This window comes from Mastigoproctus giganteus, chromosome 10, assembly GCF_048544385.1.
Source record: "Mastigoproctus giganteus isolate SK-2022 chromosome 10, ASM4854438v1, whole genome shotgun sequence".
Lineage (NCBI taxonomy): Eukaryota > Metazoa > Arthropoda > Arachnida > Uropygi > Thelyphonidae > Mastigoproctus > Mastigoproctus giganteus.
In genome coordinates, this window is record NC_143584.1 from 804,792 (window position 1) to 824,750 (window position 19,959).

Below are 19,959 nucleotides of genomic sequence, written 5' to 3' on the forward strand. Positions count from 1 at the left end.
AACACTACTGCTTATTTCAACAATGGGATCAAAATACTCTAGGGCACCTCTTTTACCTTCATCATGATTTCTCTTAAACTTATGGGGCTCAGGCTCCTTAAAGATTATCACCACTATTCCTTTCTTCAATTGTATTTTTGCCTGCAATTCAATAAACTGGTGGAGAATGAAACCCAGGGTAACTATACAGTCTGAAAAAAAAAAAAAAAAAAAAAAAACTCTGAGAAGTGCAGAACAGGTTTCCAGAACAACTCATGGAGTTCTGTCAATGATATACAGAAACTTCCAGCAGGGACAAGGAGGTAATTTTCCCAATGTATAAGGCAATGGTTAGGCAACATCTTGAGTAATGCATACAGGTCTGCATACAAGTCTGTCTCATTTTAAAAAATTGTACAGATCTTTTAGAATGAGCACAGAGAAGGGAAACCAGATTAGTCAAGAACACAAAGTAGTACTTGTACTACAAAAGACATCAGTTCTGAAAATTTCAGCACTTGGAAATTAGACACTTACAAGAAGACCTGATTGAGGTGTTTGAGGCATTAAATGGATGGAGCAAACTTAATGACAGTGATGATATTCTACTTTCTCAGATAACACATGCACACACACAAGGGGACAAAGTGAAAAGGAATGCTACAGGACAGATGTGTAAAAATATACTTTAAGGCAGAAAGTAACTGACTGTTGGAACAAACTACCATTTGATGTTGTGAATGTGACTAGCTTAAATAAATTTATGAAAGAATTAGACACATTATTAGAGGGGATGGCCAGGCCCAATTAGGTGAATAGTGCTTCTTTTTTTTTGGTGATGTTTCCATCATTTGTTTTGCTAGTTACTACTACTAATAACTCAATGGTCATGAGTTCTCTATGAGAATCCAGCAACTCATTCACATCTTCAGTAGTCACTTCCAGGTTACATTGATTCAACTGCCATCTGAAGTTTTTTCTGTGCCTTTTTCTTGCATTTCTTGGAGCTCTTCACAGTAATGGAGAAACTGCACACAAAGCTTTCTACAATAACCGATCACAGTGGATCATTTTGCTGCTCTTCTTGGACTAATGTTATTAGTGGAGTCCTACAGGGTTCGGTGTTAGGTCCACTGTTGTTTTGTATATTTATCAATGATATTGATGAAGGTATATCAGGCTTAATGTCGAAGTTTGCAGATGATACAAAGGTTGGCAGGGTTGTTAATGACAGTAATGGCAGTCTGCTACTGCAACAGGATCTAGATATTTTGGGCAGATGGGCTAAGAAGTGGCAACTGAAGTTTAACCTTGACAAATGCAAAGTACTGCATATGGGTAGAAATAACCCCAGAGAAACGTACCAACTGTGTGGTACTACACTTAAGGTGGTAGAAAATGAAAAAGACCTGGGAGTAATTGTGCAGTCAGATATGAAGTTCTCTGAGCAATGCAGACAGGCTGCCAGGGCAGGTCATGGGGTTTTGTCAATGATATATAGGAATTTTGCTAGCAGGGAAAAGGAGGTGATTATCCCTCTGTATAAGGCAATGGTCAGGCCACGCCTTGAGTACTGCGTACAGGTCTGGAGACCTCATTTTAGGAAGGATGTAGATTTACTTGAGCGGGTACAGAGAAGGGCAACAAGATTGGTGAGGGGAATGAAGGGATCCTCTTACCAAGAGAGGCTTAAGTTCTGCAAATTGCAGTGGCTGGAGACTAGGCACCTGCGCGGTGATCTGATTGAGGTATATAAGGCCTTGAATGGATTGAGCACGCTGAATTCTGATGGGATCCTTCCACTTGTTCAGATTACGAACCTAAGGGGGCATAAATTCAAATTAAGAAAAGACAGATGTAGAATAGATGTGCGGAAATTTGCCTTTAGCCAGCGGGTGGTTAATTGCTGGAATAAACTTCCATCTGTCGTTGTGGAAGTTGATAGCTTGAATAAATTTAAGGAGGAACTGGACAGGCATTTGGAGGGAATGGTGTGATTTTTTTTTTTTTTTTTTTGGCTGATGCTGCATAAGCTCATACATTTGCTTTCTTGCATCACATGCCACTACTACTACTACTACTACTATTTGAAGTGATAAAACTTCACATTGAGTCAGCATAGACATTCTGGCAACCTCAACTCTTCTATCAAGCTGTATTGTGTTGAGTGATGTCTTTTAAGGTTATTATGGGCATCTTAATACTCCAATAAGATCCAATATTCCTTGCATTTTAAGAGTACAGCTCAAAACAGTTTTTCACACTCCAGTTACTAAATAGCCCACCATATCAGATCTATTGGCAACTCTCAGGGAGGAATCCGATCTGCTAGTGTGGAATCTCACAGCCTCTACTCTGCTAGCTACAGACTGGAGGAGTAGTGTGTACGTGAGAAGTACTGTCGAGGCTACATTATGTCAAAGAGCTGGATATATTTGTGAGTATGTCATATCCAAAAATTAAATGTTCCCCACTTTATTTTTTCCTTTCCCACTGACTGCACCAGGAACAGACAAACTAACATAAAAAAAAATCTGTGAAAAGATCTAAACCTCCCAAAAACTTCCCACTCATTTCAAATATATACATGCTCTTAGTTTTAAAGAAGAGACTGTGCAACACTCATAGGGTAAATTTTTTCAGCGTGGTCTGTGAGTGATAACAGAAGAGACTGCTTCTACAAGGATGGGATACACTTAAATAGAAAGGGTGAAAGAATATTTGCTGATGCTATCGAGGCATTGTTAGGTGGGTTGGAAAACTGCTAGCTTGTGGGGATTCACAGACTAAAAGATTAACAGTAGCCACAGGCAGAGGCGAAAGTGATTCTTGGACTGCTTCTATTATAATGAGCAGCAGCCTAGAGAGCAAGTTGCTGGAGATTTCAACAGCTGCTGGGAGTCATCCTGAAACAAGTAAATACATGGGCTATGTTAGGGTAACTAAGAGTAAGGACAGGTGCATGTATACCAATGCTAGAAGTATAGTAAATAAATTTGATGAATTTGAAGTGCTGATCAAGGCATCAAAGGCAGATATTGTTGAGATATCAGAGACATGATGCCACACAGATATAAGAAGAGCAGAATTGGAATTTCAGGAGTACAATGTGTACAGAAAGGATAGAGAAGGTAGGAAGGGAGGAGGGGTTATGCTGTTAGTTAAGAAACAAAAAATCTAAAGAAGTGCATCCAGTTGACATGGGTGGACAGTGCAATGTTGAGTCAGTTTGGTGTGACATAAACACTAGGAAATGGAAAATGAGAGTAGGAGTGTGTTATAGGCTTAATGACTCTGATGAGTACAACGAACAATTGTGCAGAGAAATAGAATGGACCAGTAAATCAAGATGTCTTGTAATGGGGGATTGTAACTTTCAAGATATTGACTGGAACTTGTGGGTTGGTCACTCACATGCTAGCAAGACTTTTGTGGATTTATTGGAGGGCTTGTTTTCAACAGCAACATGTTCAAGTCGCAACCAGAGGGGGTAATACTCTTAATCTGATTATCAGCAGTGAAGACCCATGTATTATGAATTTGCAGATAAAGGAACCACTAGGTGACAGTGATCACAGTCTACTGATGTCAGATTTACTTCAAGATGTAACTACCATTAAGGGTAAAGGGAAGGGTTTTTGTTTTCATAAAAGTGACTACAGTGGTCTCGGGCAGTTTTTAAATTCTATACAGTGGGATCAACTGATGATGTTAAAAACAGTGAATTCTAAGTGGGAAGACTTGAAGGAATTACTCTTGGAAGCTACTAAGCTTTTCATACCAACTAAGAAATACTGTTCAAGATTTAAGCCTAAAGGATGTCGGATGAACTAATGACTTGTGGCAGAGAATAAAAATGCACGGGATGCATATAAATTAGCAAGTGACACAGAAGCTTATGGCAGATATAAGCTAGTCTGTAATCAAGTCACAAAGGAAGTTACAAAAAATTCTTGGCAAAGGATGCAAAGAAAAACAACAAAAACTTCTTTACTTATGTAAACTCTAGAAGAAGGGGATAAATCAGATTGGTCCACTTGATGTTGGTGGTTCAACGGTTGACAGTCCTGCTCAGATAGCTGACAAACTGAACGAGTATTTTGTATCTACATTCACACATGAGGAATTCTGTAAGGAAGGGGAGGACAGAAGTTTACTAAACTCTAACAGGGAAATAAATGATTTTATAATATTAGAGAGCAAAGTGGAGGAGAAATCGTTGAAAATAAAACAAAAAAAGCACCTGGGGCAAATGGAATCTATCCAGTTATATTGAAAGAGGCAGCGAGGGAAGTAAGCAAACCGTCAGCCATAATTATGAGAGCATCCTCAGATTAAGGGGATGTACCCATGGAATGCAGATGTGCAAATATATCCCCAATTCACAAAGGGGTTTCAAAGGGTGAAAAATAATTATAGACCTGTTACGTTAACTTCGGGGAAAATAATGGAGTCGCTGGTTAAAGAAGTGATGCAGGATCACCTAGACAAGACTGCAGTAATAGTTCAGACACAGCATGGGTTTGTTAAGGGGAAGACTTGTCTGACCAATTTGATTGGATACTACAATGTGGTCACAAAGGTCTTGGATTTCAGGAAATCTTTTGATACTGTTGCACATGAAAGACTGCTATACAAATTGGAGCGGTATGGTATTAAGGGCAAGTTACTGCAATGGATAAACAGATGGTTGAGTGGGAGACGGCAGAGTGGTAACAAATGGACATTGCTCTACGTGGACTAATGTTAGTAGTGGAGTCCCCCAGGGTTTGGTTCTGGGTTCGTTGTTTTGAGTATTTATTAAAGATATTGATGAAGGTATATCAGGCTTAATGTCCAAGTTTGCAGATGATACAAAGGTTGGCAGGGTTGTTAATGATAGTAAAGACAGTATGGTACTGCAACAGGATCTAGAAAAGTTACGTAGATGGGCTGAGAAGTGGCAAATGAAGTTTAATATTGACAAATGCAAAGAGTGTAGTGCCAACTGTGTGGTACTACACTCAGGGAGGTGGAGAATGAAAAAGACCAAGAGGTAAATTTGTTCAGTCAGATATGAAGTTCTCTGAGCAGTGCAGATGGGCTGCCAGAGCAAGCCATGGAGTTTTGTCAATGATATATAGGAATTTTGCTAGGAGAGACAAGGAGGTGAGTTTACCTTTGTATAAGGCAATGGTCAAACCACATCTTGAGTACTGCGTACAGGTCTGGAGGCCTCATTTTAGGAAGGATGTAGAATTGCTAGAACGAGTGCAGAGAAGGGCAACAAGATTGGTGAGAGGAACAATGTGGTTCATGAGGAGAGGCTCAAATTCTGTAAGTTGTAGCATCTGGAGACTAGGGGGGGGTCTGCAAGGTGATCTGAATGAGGTGTACAAGGCCTTGAATGGTTTGAGCAGGCTCAATGCTGATAGGATATTTCCGCTTGCTCAGACTAAGAACCTGAGGGAGCATAGATTCAAATTGAGGATGGGCAGTTGTAGAATAGATGTGCGGAAGTTTGCCTTTTGCCAGCGGGGAGTTGCTTGCTGAAACAGACTTCTATCTGTTGTTGTGGAAGTTGATAGCTTAAATAAATTTAAGGCTGAACTAGACAAATATTTGGAGTTACCGTATTGGTGAAAAGGGAAGGTTTTTTATTATTTTTTTATTTTTTGGCTGATGCTCTATAAGCTTGCTTTCTTGTATCATATGCCTCGACTAATGCTAATCTCAATGATGTTCATTTCCACTTAGTCTGCCAAGACCCAGTTATTTCTAAAAGAATCTCAATCATCTCAGCTGCCCTGATTCCTTTTGCTTCAAAGGTGGTACCAGTGCATATGACCACTCTGATATTCCTTGTCAGAGATATCCTAATTTGGAATCTAATCATTTTGATCTCCTCTGGGTTAAAATCTCTCTACCCCTGTCAAATTCATCTGTTACCTCTCTCATTGTCCCAACTTCACTAATCACCTGGAACTCTTTGACTTCCTTTCTTTGAAACTATACTTTCTCCAGGCTAACTTTCCTAACAGTGATTTTAATTTTCACAACTCTAGGTGGCTTCAGTTTTCTAGTTACAAAGACACAGCTGGTCAAGATACTGAGGCTTTTGCAATTACTAATGTCCTCACACACCATGTTCATTTACCTACAAGAATACCAATCCTAATGCAAAAACAAATAAATGTACACACACACACACACCCTTAATATTTTTTTCACCAACAACCTTCAAAGTATGCAATCAATGGAGTCTCTCTCTCATGATCATTCTCAAACAGTGTTGTCTGGAATTACAAGAATGCAATGATCTGCACGATTTCTATTCTTCTTTTCGTTGATTGGATTACCGTTTTAAATCTTCTAATCCCATGTCTATAGGCAGAAGATACAGGTATCTTTTGTCTTCTCAGCCTTCAACCCATGCACAGTACTAAGTATTACAGGTTCTAATTCCTTTCGTGTTTGGAGATTCCATTATAAAAAAAAAAAAAAAAAAAATTCAATTACCAGTAACATGGACTAAGGATTAAAATTTCAGTTTTACGATTTCTGAATTAATTTTGCTTAATTGACTACTTTTCCCTTAATGGGAACATTGTTCACTCTCTCATTAGTTTAGTTTAAAAATGGCATTAAGTGTACTTCTGAAATGAATGTAAACACTTAGTTTTTTTTATTAAGAAAAAACTAAGAATCACAATGGATGCATGAGATGTCCACTGTTCAGTACACAAGTTTGGCAGCATCAGCTGTGTGGGTACAGTTCTGCTGCATCTACTCATATCACTACTGTTGTATTATTATTTTTTTTTCCTTTAGAAAAAGTCACTTTTTCATTACAACAGCACACTGATTACATTTTTAGACTGAACCGATCACAATATTTTCCTACTGAGAACAAAGCAGATGAATAGGCAATAAACAGTAATACTTAATCCAATTTAACATCAAATTCAAAAAATAATATAGACGAACAGCTTAAACTTACAAATAAGTGAGACATAAAGAAGACAGGTCTCCTTCCCCCCACCGGTGAAATACCACCACTTTGCTTATTGGAGGCTTGAAGTGGTGAAACCCATGTTTAGTCTCTAGAGCAGTTTCCGGCATCCCCATCCCCCCATACTTCTCCTTTAACCCATGCACGGTACTAAGTACTATAGGTTTTGATATCTTTCGTGTTTGGGGTTTTTCATAAAAAAAAAAAAAAAAAACTTTTAACAAACAAAAGTTATTAGACAATGCCTAAACCTATACAATGCCCATGGATGTATCTACAGAAAAGGCATGCAGCAGAAGCAGAATGTCTATGACAGAGAGTGCAGAAACTATAAGAGATGGATCATTAATTAACTTGCCTCTTTTGAATGAAGTCTAGAAGCCTTAGAGGGGTTATGGGAGGGTACTGCTCCAGATGTGGATACAATATTCCATAGTAGGGTGGATTTACAATCATATTTTCATCCCATTCTGCATTCTTGAAATGCCAAACAACAAAAAGCTGAGAATGGCCATGAGAGAAAAGCTCCATGGAGAAAAGACCATCACCAAGTTGTGATCTGAGTTGCCTGGTGGACTACCCACTTTGACCATGTGCATGAAAGGGTTGTTCATGAGAAGATCAAGAGTGTTAGACTGTCTTATTAGGATTGTCTGACATTCTGGTATGTAAATTAACAATCTGTGCATGGTCAATAATAATTGCAAAAGGGTCAGCATCTCAAACAGCTGGATTTGTGTGACTAGAAACATGGAAGCCAGCTGGATTAGTGAAAATTAAAACTGCCAGGCAAAAGGAGCTCACTTTAAGAAAACTGCACTGTACAAAGTCAAATTTCAAAGAAAATAAATCAAAGAATTTCACTGTATTAGTGCAATTCGGAAATTGAGAGTGGCAACAGATGAATTTGACAGAATGGGGTAGAGAGATTTTAAGCCACAGAAGATTGAAAAGAGGAGGAGATGCTATATTACTACATCTCTGCCAGGGAATGTCAGAGTGGGCATATACACAAGTAGTAGTAGTAGTAAGGGCAAATGATGCAAGAAAGCAAGCTTATATAGAATCAGTCAAAAAAAAACCACATACACAGTTCATCCCATCTATACCCTTCAAGAATTTGTCTAGTTATTCCTTGAATATATTCAACACATCCACAATAACAGGCATACAAGCCTATTCCAACAATCAACCACCTGATAGCTGAAGGCAAACTTCCTTCCTCAACTTGAATTTATGCACCCTCGTGTGTGTAGTCTCAGCAAGTGGAAGACTACCATTAACATTCAGCTTACTCAATCCAGTCAAGGCTTTAAATACCTCAATCAGATCTCCCCGCAGGCACCTAATCTTGAGATACTGCAATTTGCAGAACTGAAGCCTTTCTAGGTAACAGCACCCTTTGTTCCCTTTGCCAGTCTGGTTGTCCTTCTCTGCACCCATTCCTGTAGGCTTCTGTATCCTCTGATAATTTACATTCATCCTATGCATGGTTCTTCTATATCACTAGTTTCATAAGTTCATCTAGCAAACGAATATAAAAAAAAAAACCTGTATTTTAAGTAAATTTTAGGATTGATTGCAATCCTAAAATTTACTTGAAACTGATTATCTATAATCATTCTGCATTTTTATCATCTTGCATTTCTGTTACTCATGAGACTAATGACTTCTGTCAATAACTACTCTCATAAATCCATCTTGGCATTGTATTCGAGTGGTCAAGCACAAAGTTACAAGTGCACGCGATATGAATGACCGTTGTTCAAACCGCGCTACTCAGTGAACTCTTCTGGTCTCATGTGGTCATCCAGAAATATAAACAGAAAATGTATTTATTTATTTATTTATACGAATATTAAAAAAAAAAAAGTGGATTTTACATAAATTTTAGGATTGCTTGCACAAACCCTCCGCCTTCATCCAAATTCTTGGTTTTTATCAGCAGAATAGGCAAATAGATCATAAATGCGTGTAATTATTTACATATAGAATAACATTAGTACTCCATAGCCTCACTTGTCGGGCGCAAAAATAAACAATATTCATGCCATTTTCACTGAATAAACAAAAACTATTGTTTATTAAAAAAAGAATAACGAATACCCATTGAAATTATACTTTCGGGCGATAACTTCTTTTCCCGGTGCCCAATTTGAAACAGCTCAATTTTAAAAATCCTCGGATTGAAAACGAATCGTTCCATGTTTAGCACGAATAACCGACTCACCAATATTTGGAAAGCAGCGTCAATGACATGGATTACTCTGTAGTAGTGTAATAGTGAGTGGTGATGGTTACCCTTTTGGCAGAGCTAAATTTCTGTTCAGCAAAGTTACCTGTTTACTGAAACAAAATTGGCAATTTCACGGTGTTGTTTAGGCTAAAATACTCCAGCGTCCGTTATATCTGGGACGGCGAATAAAGCTTACACCAAACGACCAGCTATATTTGTAATTAAGTAATAGCAAAAAGAATTAAACCGCAGAGCAATGCTACTCTAAAGATTTGGTACTTCCACTATCTTACTACGCTGTGCCTTCAGGAACTGCTGGCTGCGCCATCTCAGTCACAGAGAAGTAACATAGTACAGGAACTCTCCGACTTACGCAAGGTTGCGTTCAGCAGAACGCTACGTAAGTCGATTTTGCGTGTCGGAATTTTCCCTATGTTTGCGCAATAGCATTAGCATTAGTAGAGGCATTTGATGCAAGAAAGCAAGCTTATGCAGCATCAGCCAAAAAAATTAAAGTAAAATAAATAAAAAAAAACCCACTTCACCCCTCTGTTCGTTCAAAATACCTGTCCAGCTGAGCCTTAAACTTATTTAGGCTATCAACCTCCACCACAAGGGATGGAAGTCTGTTCCACCAACCAACCACCCGCTGGCTAAAGGCAAATTTCCGCACGTCTATCCTACATCTGTCTTTCCTCAATTTGAATTTATGCCCTCTCAGGTGATTTTTCTGAGCAAGAGGAAGAATCCCATCAGCATTGAGCATGCTTAAACCATTCAAGGCTTTATACACCTCTATCAGATCACCTCGCTGGTGCCTAGTCTCCAGACACTGTAATTTGCAAAACTTAAGCCTTTCTTCGTAAGAGCACCCCTTTGTTCCATTCACTAATCTTGTTGCCCTTCTCTGTACTCGTTCCAGCAGCTCTACATCCTTCTTGAAATGAGGCCTCCAGACCTGTATACAGTACTCTAGGTGTGGCCTGACCATCGCCTTATACAATGGAATAATCACTTCCTTATCCCTGCTGGAAAAATTCCTGTATATCATTGACAATACTCCATGAGCTACTCTTGCAGCCCGTTTGCACTGCTCAGAGAACTTCATATCTGCCTGCACAACCACCCCCAAGTCCCTTTCATTCTCTACCACTGTCAGTGTAGTACCACAGAGTTGATACGTTGCTCTGGGGTTGCTGTTTCCCATGTGTAGTACTTTACATTTGTCAATGTTAAACTTCATTTGCCACCTCTCTGCTCAACCTTTCCAGATATTGTTGCAGCAGCATAGTGCCAGTAGTGTCCTTGACAACCCTGCCAACCTTTGTATCGTCTGCAAACTTGGACATTAAGCCCGATATACCATCATCAATATCATTTATAAATACAGAAAACAATAATGGACCCAACACTGAGCCCTGAGGGACTCCACTAATAACATCAGTCCACGATGAGCAGTGTCCATTGATTACCACTCTCTGTCTTCTCACCCTCAACCACCCCTTTATCCATAGCAGCAATTTGCCTCCAATGTCACACTGCTCCAATTTGTGTAGCAGTCTTCCATGTGCAACAGTATCAAAAGCCTTTCTAAGATCCAAGTATATAATATCAAAGTTATTCCCTGCATCCAGTTCTTTTGTGACTGCATCATAGTATCCAATCAAGTTGGTCAGGCAAGACTTCCCCTTAACAAAACCATGCTGTGTCTGAGCTATAACTGAAGTCTTGTCTAAATGATACTGCAGTGCTTCTTTAACCAGTGCCTCCATTAATTTTCCTGGAACAGAAGTTAAGCTCACAGGTCTATAATTACTTGTGTCAGCCTTTGATCCTCCTTTGTGAATTGGGGTCACATTTGCACATTTCCAGTCTATGGGTACCTCCCCTGAGTCCAAGGAAGCTCTCATAATTATGGCTAAGGGTTTGCTTACTTCCTTTGCTGCCTCCTTTAATATAACTGGATAGATCCCATCCAATCCGGGTGCCTTTCTTGTGTTTATCTTCAACAGTTTCTCCTCCACTTTACTCCCAGTTATTTCAAGATTCTGTAGATTACTGCTAGAGTTGAATACACCTCTGGCATTCCCCTCGCTGAATAACTCTTCATGTGTGAATGTCGATGCAAAATATTCATTTAGTTTGTTAGCTACCTGAGCAGGATCATCAACACTTGACCCATCAATATCAAGTGGACCAATCTGATTCATCCCCTTCCTTCTAGAGTTTACATAAGTAAAGAAATCTTTGCTGTTTTTCTTTGCATCCCTTGCCAAGGATTTCTCGTAATCTGCCTTCGCCTGCCTAACCTCCTTTGTAACTTGGTTGCAGATCAACTTGTATCATACTTGCAACTATGCTCGCTGAATTGATTGAATCAAAAAAGAAATGTTCGACGAACATGTAAATAGAATTGTTTATTGTATTTATTCATTTTTTATCACATGCGCAGGAAAAATCTGAAAAATTATAAAATTACAAAAAAAAAAAAAAGAGAGGAGACGGGCATAACGTCAGTAAGTTTTATCTCTCGAGCATCGTTGCCAGAATCGACGTCTTCAGCTGATAAGTACCCGCTGCGGAGATTTAGAAGGGGTCGGCCGCTCAACTTTACGAAAGAACATATTACTGAATGACTGGACGGTGGCTTTTTTATTTTCATCGTAGATTTCTTTGCAGAAAGCAAGCAAGCATATTATTCACCCCTCTGTTAACTTTTAAGAATTGTTCGAGGTCAGGAGATCCATCTTCTCAAACCTCGCTATTGCACGAAATGCCATTGCCATCTCTTTGGTGATGAAGCGTCTCGGCTACTCATTTGCTTCATCTTGAGCTTCGGCAGCATTTCTTTTTTCACTATCGCTGCCTGCAAGTCAATAAGTTTTTCGTTAGATAATTCCTTCTCCTCTACCCCTGTTAACTCCTCCACGTCTTTGGCATCAACCTCAAACTGAAGTAGCTCTGCAACCTTTACAATCTTATCTGTAACCTCCTCATATGGTTCGTCTTTTTCAAACCCTTCGAAGCCTTTTACGTGCCGTGGGCATATTTTCTTTCATGCGCCATTTCAACAACTTTTACTAATTTCCGCCCAGCCTTATTAATGTTTAAGATGCCGTTGTAAATATTATATGATTTCCAAGTCTCTTAACGTAAAATTTTTATCATCGTCTACTGCAGACAATGCCTGAGTTGTGCGTAAATAGTATGCTTGTAAATTCGAAATAACACCCTGGTCCATAGGTTCAATGAGTGCAGTCGTGTTTGGCGGTAGAAATATGACTCTCACGTCCTAATTGAAATCATCTAGATGCGTAGGATATCCAGGAGCATTATCTAATAGAAGCAAAATCTTGAAAGGAACGTCGTCGTCTTTACAATAATTTTCAACCTCGGGAATGAAGCAGCATTTAAAACAATCCTCAAAGAGAGATATTGTTATCCAATCTCTCTGGTTCGATCGGAAATCCAAGTGTAGGGTCGCTTTATTAATGTCCTTAAATTCACGAGGATTTCTAGAATGGTACACAAGCAGTGGTTTTAATCTGTAATTTCCCACTGCATTAGCCCCAAGCAAGAGCGTGGCCCTATCTTTTGACGCCTTAAAACCTGGCATTGTATTTTCCTCTTTGTCAATGTATGTTCGATCCGGAATTTTTTTCTAACACAGGTGGCAGATGACTCTCATCAACCGGTGAAACACCACCACTTTGCTTATTGGAGGCTTGAAGTGGTGGAACCCATGTTTAGTCTCTAGAGCTAAGTTCCGCTCAACCCTTCCCTATCTCTTCCATCAGGCAGTATGATTGATGGCTTTTGAGGTTATGATGAACGTCTTGGCGAGATCCAATATTCCTTACATTTCGAGAGTACAGCTCTAAAACGGTGTTCGCAGGCCGACCGCTAGTTAGTATACCGGACCGAACCTATTGGTAACTCTCTAGGAGGCTTTCGGATCAGCTAGTGTATAATCTTGCTACCTCTACTAGTGTATAATCTTGCTACTGTCAGATAGTGACTGGAGGGAGCCCGAGTAGTGTGTATGCGGGGAGCATTGTCGAGGCCACGTTATGTCAAGGATCTGGGTATATTCTTACCACGTGTACGCCATATCCAAAAATTTCATTACTTCATACAGCATGTCCCACCCACTTTTTCTTACTATTGAATACATCATGAATTGTCAAACTAAGAGAGCAAGCTTATCTGTGAAAAGTTCTAAACCTCCCAAGCACTTCCTAATTCATTTCACAAATATACGTGATCTCAATCCTAATCTCAATGATGTCCATTTCCACTTGAAGTCTGCGAAACCCCATGTACTTTTTCTGACAGAATCTCAGTTATCGGTTGATTCAACTACTGCTCATCTCAGATGCCCAAATTATTCGCTGTATGATTCCTTTCGCTTCAAATGTGGTACTTGTGCATATGCCCGTTATGATATTCCATGTCAGAGACTTGGCAATTTGGAATCTCCTCTCTTTGATCTTCTCTGGCTTAAAATCTCTTTACCTCATTGTGTCAAATTCATTTGTTGTCTCTACCGTTCTCCCAACTCCACTAATCACTTGGAACTCTTTGACTTCCTCTCTTTGCAACTTGACTTTCTCCAGTCCAACTTTCCTAACAGTGAGGTAATTTTCCTTGGTGATTTTAATGTTCACAACTCCAGCTGGCTTCCGTTTTCTAGTCACACCGACCCAGAGGTCGAGATGCTGAGGCTTTTGCAATTACTAATGACCTTGCACAGATTGTTCATTTACCTACAAGAATACCGGCCAATCCTAATCATACAACCAACACACTTTTGATCTTTCTTACAAACAACCCTTCTAAGTACACGGTCGAAGTGAGAGCTCCTTTAGGCACTTCAGATCACAACTTGGTGATTGTCTCTTCTCCAATGGAACCTTTATCCCATGGCTATTCCCAAACTCGTGTTGTTTGGCATTACAAGAATGCAAAATGACCTGCAAGATTTATTATCTTCTTTTTCCTTGGTTGGATTACTGTTTAAAAACTTCTGATGTCAACGTTTAGTCAGATCGTGTCAGTGAAATTATTCTTGCAGGAATGGAATCCTTTATCCCACGCTCCACTTTAAAATCTCGTTCTTTATCTAAACCTTGGTTTTCCATGCTAAGGCTGTTCAATAGAAGAATGTTGCATATCGTAATTGGCTTGTTTCTAATTTTTCAGTTTCATTTTCTGCCTACACCAAAGCTTGCAACAATTGTAAAGCAGTTATTAATCAGTCCAAACTAGAGTTTGAACAGGCTAAGAGTAGAAAACTTGCTTCTTGCCCAAATGGTAGCCGAGCATTCTGGTCTCTTGCCAAAGCTATTGGCCGCAACTTTTGCCCATCTCTGCTCCTACCTCTGTCAAACCAGATGGTTCTGTTGTCACTTCAGCCAAGGATAAAGCTGACCTGCTAGCATCCCATTTTTCTTCCAGCTCATGTATTAATGAACTTGGTAAAACACCTCCCACCATTCCCAACACGGTCCATTCAATGCCTCCTGTGGTCTTCCGTCAAAAGGATATCAGAAGGATTTTGATGAATCTTGATGCTAAGAAAGCTCCAGGTCCTGATGGTATTTCTCCACTTGTTCTCAAAATCTGTGCTCCTGAACTTACTCCTGTTCTTTGCCGCCTTTTTTCACTTTCTTATTCCAAAGGTGTTTTTCCATCTGCTTGGAAATTTGCTCATATCCAGCCAGTTCCTAAAAAGGGTGACAAATCCCTCCCATCCAATTATCGTCCCATTGCAATTACTTCTACTCTTTCTAAAGTAATGGAGAAATCAATTAACCGCCAACTCTTAAACTGCCTAGAAACCTTCCGTCTGATCAACGATCGCAGGTATGGATTCCGTCAATGTCGATCCACTAGTGATATTCTGGCTTATGTTACCCATTTATGGACTAATTCAATGGAAAGGTTCGGTGAAACACAAGTAGTTACTCTTGACATCTCAAAGGCTTTTGATCGTGTTTGGCATAAAGGTCTTCTAAACAAGCTTCCATCTTATGGTTTGCCAACTGTTTTTAGTAATTGGTTATCCAGTTTTCTCTCTGATCGCTCACTGAGGGTGATGGTAGATGGCTCTCTGTCTACTAACTTCTCCACTAATGCCGGTGTCCCCCAAGGTTCAGTTCTTTCCCCTACTCTTTTCCTCTTGTATATTACTGACCTTCTTCCGTTGACTGGAAATCCTATCCATAGTTTTGCCGATGATAGCACATTGCATTCCACTTTCCATTTTGAGTAACCTTGTCCTATTCAATCTGCTACCAATTCCTTAAATGCCGATCTTCAGGTAATTCTTCAGTGGGGCAAAGACAACTTAGTTGATTTCAACCCTTCTAAAACTATCTCGCAAAAAGGATTCTTCTGCTCCTATGCTTATCTTTAGTGACACTCCGATTTCTAGGCAAAATGATATATCTCTTTTGGGGATTACCCTGACTTCTAATCTCTCTTGGCACAAGCACATTATAAATATTTCTTCCTCTGCATCTAAAAAACTTGGTTTTCTCTTTCGCTCTCGGCGTTACTTTTCTTCCAAACAGTTGCTCACTCTGTATAAATCGCAAATCCGCCCTGCCATGGAATATTGTTCCCACATCTGGGGTGGTGCCCCCAAAACCTCTCTCAGGCTTCTTGATTCCATTCAGAAGAGGGCAGTTAGGTTAATTAATGATTCATCTCTAACAGAGTCTCTCCACTCGTTTTCTCATAGACGTACTGTTTCTGCTGCATGCCTCTTCTATAGATACTTCCATGGGCACTGTTCTTCTGAATTTGCTTCTATAATTCCCGGTCTCTCTTTCAAAACAGTCCGAACACGTGCCACCACCAGCCGACATCCATTTACTGCCCAACTTCAAATCCACAGAACCAACTTTTCATCTTCCTCATTTATTCATTCCACTGCCGTTTTCTGGAACAACCTTCCTTCATACGTATTTCCTGAAAATGACAATCAACAGAAGTTCAAGTCCAATGTCAACGAATATCTTCTTTCGTCTTCTCAACCTTCAACCCAAGCACGGTACTAAGTACTATAGGTTCTAATACCTCTTGTGTTTGGGGTTCACATAAAAAAAAAAAAAAAAGAGCAGTCTCGTCAACGTTAAAAATTTGCTGCGTTGAATAGCCGCCTTCATCAATAATTTTTTCCAACACATCACAAAATTTCTCTCAGCAGCAGAATCGGCACTGGTGATTTCACAGCATACTTTAAAGTTGTGGAAACCAGCGCGATGCTTGAACCTATTAAGCCACCCGTTGCTTCCCACGAACTTGGCTTGGGATTCACCGTACTTAACCTTAACATCTTCATAAATACTTCTTGCTTTTGCTTGAATGACCATTGGACTTACGGCACTTACTTCTGAATCTGATTTTCCATCCATATTAATAGCAGCTGTTGCATCTTCGATATAGCACCTGAGCACTGTTTTGTGATCACTGTTGATCTTAAGTGCATTGATCCTTTGACATGTTTTTTTATACGCGCACTGTCCTTTAAAATAGTATTCACTGTTGAAGCAGCGAGACCTAATTCCCTTGCAATAGATGACAAACTTTGTCCTGCTTCGTACTTCTTAATTATTTTCATTTCTAAATCAATTTTGTTTCGTTTCCTGGCACTACCACCACTTGCACTTGCCGTTGGCAGCTTTCTCTTCGTCACTGTGATACATAAATATGAATGAAAAGAGAAGTTGCTGAAAATTTGTCTTTTATATGATTGAAGATTTTAGTGAAGGGGAACACATTTTACAATAATACCGTAACGTAAAAATCCACACAATTCCAGTTATCGGTATTATCGCAAATGCAATAAAATCGAGTTTGCTACCCGTTTATAACAGATTAAGCTAACAAAAAATCCCAATAAACCGGAAAGTGCAAATTGTTTTTATTGTTTTCTGGTAGTGACCTCCAAAAAGGTGTTTAAAAATATCACGATGGCGCTTAAAATTGATTCTTATTACGGAACATATGATAATGATGAAAATGTAGTGCAATTTCCATTATAAAAGTGACCTTTTAGAGAGATAAATAGCTTAGTAATACTGTATAGCAAAAATTTCAACTTCCGAGATCTTGGAACGAATTACCAAAAAAACAATGTGTTATTGGGTTCACATTACGATATTTTCACGATACCTCCATTTATTCCTATGGGATGCAAAATACGTTTCCACGATTTTTTTTAAGTTCGCACCGGGCAGCAAAAACTTCCGTAAAGTCGAATTTCGGTAAGTCGAGTATTACGTAAGTCGGGGAGTTGCTGTACTCTGTGTCACAGAGTAGTATGTGCTCTGTGTCCTCAGTGAGCTGTGTCGTTCCAGGAAAACTCCGTTATTGAAAGAAAATCAAAACGAATGTAAAAGTTGTTGAATTAGTATTGCTTTAACGGTATCCATTTGTTAATATTAATATTTTCTCTATGGTGCAAAGCAAGGGTTTGCTCTATTAGTTAAAGGAAAAAGAAAGGGAAAAAAATTTGGAGTGGGGGAAAGGATATCCGAAAACATTACAATCAATAATAATGATAATCTTCCGAAGTGAAGATTATCATTATTATTATAATCTCCTTACGAAGATGATGATTACGATCCAGCTAACCTTCAACCTTTCCCAAAGCTGTTAGCCTCAACTAGCCAATGAACTGATTAATTATTTATTCAAGTAATTATTTATTATTAATTTGAATTTATTAAAATAATTAACCCCAGGGGTTCACATTAAACCCAAAAGCTCACATCTGGTGAGTATGGGCTTGGCACAACCAGGGTCCTGAGCTGGATATCATCATCATTCTCTTTCTTGGCGATTCCCTTCTACTTTTATCTCTCTCTCTCTCTCTCTCTCTCTCTCTCTCTCTCTCTCTCTCTCTCTCACAGGGTAACTCGGGAATTTTTTTTTTTTTTTTTTTTTTTCTGGCTGGTGTAGTATATAAGCCTCAAGCTTCCTTGTACCATGTAGTTGCTAATAATAATAATAATAATCTGGTGAGCATGGGCTTGGCACACCCAGGGTACTGAGCTGGATATCATCATTCTTCTCTTTCTTGGTTCTTTTATCTCTCTTTTATCTCTCTCTCTCTCACAGGGTAACTCGAATTTTTTTTTTTTTTTTTTTTTTTTTCTGGCTGGTGTAGTATATAAGCCTCAAGCTTCCTTGTACCATGTAGTTGCTAATAATAATAATAATCTGGTGAGCATGGGCTTGGCACACCCAGGGTACTGAGCTGGATATCATCATTCTTCTCTTTCTTGGTGATTCCCTTCTACTTTTATCTCTCTCTCTCTCACAGGGTAACTCGAATTTTTTTTTTTTTTTTTTTTTTCTGGCTGGTGTAGTATATAAGCCTCAAGCTTCCTCAAGCTAATAATAATAATAATAATAATAATAATAATAATCTGGCGAGCATGGGCTTAGCACACCCAGGGTACTGAGCTGGATATCATCATTCTTCTCTTTCTTGGTGATTCCCTTCTACTTCTGACTCTTGTTTTCCCTCTAATGGTAATTCTGAATTTTTTTTTTTTTTTTTTTTGGCTGGTGCAGCATAAGCCTCAGGCCTCCTTGCACCTTATGGCTAATAATATTAATAAACACTTGGCTATAAATAATCGGTTGTACTTTGAATATATCGCCCATAGCAGCATTGATAATAGTGAAAATTTCACCGCTCGGCCGCGAACCACCGACAGTTCTCTTATGAATCAAGAATTTGTAATGTTCTACATGTTCTACATGTTGCCTCCTTGCAAATTTAATTTTAGCAACAGCGAAATAGGATGCATTTGGGATATTCGTTTTAAAGAGCATGAGGAAGTTAAGCACGTGAATTCAGCATTCTGATGGGTTTACATGAGGAGGGGCTCACATCTGGTGAGTATGGGCTTGGCACACCCAGGGTCCTGAGCTGGATATCATCATTCTTCTCTTCCTTGGTGATTCCCTCTCTCTCTCTCTCTCTCTCTCTCTCTCTCTCTCTCTCTCTCTCTCTCTCTCTCTCTCTCTCTCTCTCTCTCTCTCAGTGTAACTCAGGAATTTTTTTTTTGGCTGGTACAGCATAATCCTCAGGCTTCCTTGCACCATATGGCTAATAATAATAAGAACACGGTTGATGCCTTCGAAGGAATAATGAGCTGGGCAATTGAGTCTTTGATGCACTCAATTGCCCACACAACTTTAGAGCCCACAATCGACAACAGGCAACACAAAGGCAACCTCAACGGTAAAGATCTCTGCTTCCACAGGAGAGAGCAATTTTTGGTGACTATTGTCAAGAAAACATGTTTGGTAAAAAAAGGATGGGTGTAACAGAATGTCTGCCTGAGGTTTCTGACGTTGTAGAAGGCCGAAAAGGTATATTGTTCTTTAAGTTGGCCCTAATCATATCAAGAGTAGCTGATATGAGGATTGACTTAGCAAACACATAATATAAAAAACAAATTATAAAAAAACAAAGAAACAAACAAACAAACAAAAACTTAAGAAATATAAAAGAATTGTTATTCAATCCAGTTGTACTTGTTACCAGGAGAGACTGTTTTTTGCAGGGAGGGGATACACTAATAAAATAACAGAGGGGGCACAAGTATATTTGCTGATGATATCGAAGCAGTGTTAGGTGGAACGAAAAACTACTAGTGAAGATCATTCATGATGATGATGATGTTGTTGTTATTATTATTATTATTATTGTTGTTGTCTGGTTTCAGGA

General features: G+C 39.2%; 1 protein-coding gene across 1 annotated transcript in view; it reads right to left on the reverse strand.

Moving 5' to 3' along the window:
* The window catches only part of Adat1 (Adenosine deaminase, tRNA-specific 1), a 224,503-nt gene that overhangs the window by 147,014 nt on the left and 57,530 nt on the right, over positions 1–19,959 (reverse strand). The window lies entirely within an intron of this gene.